The 1331-nt window shown below is 50.5% G+C and overlaps 1 protein-coding gene across 1 annotated transcript in view; it reads left to right on the top strand.

Annotated features, from left to right (window-relative positions):
• Positions 1–1331, top strand: part of LOC119593792 — a gene marked incomplete in the record, with an annotated part of 129698 nt that overhangs the window by 61055 nt on the left and 67312 nt on the right.

Below are 1331 nucleotides of genomic sequence, written 5' to 3'. Positions count from 1 at the left end.
CTACCTTCCTTCCCTCCACCCCGTTTCATTCCTCTACCCTCTAAAATGGCTTCCCTAACATGTGCTGTTCTTGATATTAAAGTATGTATTTTTTTTTAAACAAAACTCCAGGTTCTCTACCTTTTAAGTTCAGAGATGGCATTGAAAATGAGAATTGTCTTATTGGCGTGAACACTTAATATTTTGCCTTCGTGAGACAGACGAGCTGCATCCTGGACAAAAGAGTCACGCTCATTTTCCAGCGTCTGTGGCTCTTTAATTTTGATCTGCATGTTTCTTTTTAACTTAGGATATTTTCCACACTTTCTAGCCACTCTATCCCTACTTCTATATCTTACACACCCTCTTCAACTCCCCCTCCCCCGGCATTTGCAGCCTATCCACTTACATCTTCCAGCATTTACAGCTTCTCCATCTTCTCCTGCAAGATCCACAGCCTCCCCATCTCTCCATCTCCTGGATTCCACTTCCTCTCCATCCTTTCTCTCTTACGTCCTCTCTTGAAGCACTCACAGCTTCACTATCTCCCACTGGAGTCCTTAGCCTCTCCATTTCCCACTCAGCATCCTTGACAATTCCATCTCCCTCCAGCATCCATCTTCCACCAGGATCCTTAGTCAGTCCACCTCCCTCCAGCATCCACAACCTCACCATCGGTTACTTGGATCCTTAGTCAATTTCATCTTCCTCCAGCATCTACAGCCTCACCTCTCCTACCAGGATCCTTAGTCAGTCCATCTCCCTCCGTCATCCACAACCTCACCATCTTCCACCAGGATCCTCCAGCTTCCACAGCCCCATCGTCTCCCACAGGATCCACAACTTTACAACCCCTCTTCTTCCCATCATCCTCAGCCTATCCACCTCCATCTAAATCCAATCGTCTGAATTCATCCCTTCCCATGCATCCATCTAGCACCCGAATCCCATCATCCACAGCCTCAATTTTTATCTAACCATCATCTCCATCTCCGCTGCATCTACAGTCTCTGTACCCCCACCCCACCCCTCCGGACCAACAACAGCCTCTCCACTCTCTTCTCCCTCCCCCTCCGGTCCATCCACAACCTCTCCACCCCCTCTCGACCCCCCCATAGCCTCTCCATCCCCCAGGCATTTGTTGCGAACTCCCGGCAATCATGTCAAGGGGACGCGGAGAGGCTGTAATGTTGGCCGGTCGAGGGAACAGCTCCGTGCTGTACGTGGATCTCCGAAGGGAAGGTTTACGGGGCCGGCCCTCCCAGTAACTTTGCTCGGAATTGGGGATCTTGAGGAAGGCATCAGCGAGCCTCTTGTCCTTGCTGTCGCTGTTGTAGCGGTAGGGGGTTTCC

The sequence above is a fragment of the Penaeus monodon genome, chromosome 32 (genome assembly GCF_015228065.2).
Source record: "Penaeus monodon isolate SGIC_2016 chromosome 32, NSTDA_Pmon_1, whole genome shotgun sequence".
In the NCBI taxonomy this organism is placed as follows: domain Eukaryota; kingdom Metazoa; phylum Arthropoda; class Malacostraca; order Decapoda; family Penaeidae; genus Penaeus; species Penaeus monodon.
This window is presented reverse-complemented; position numbering and strand designations above follow the sequence as displayed.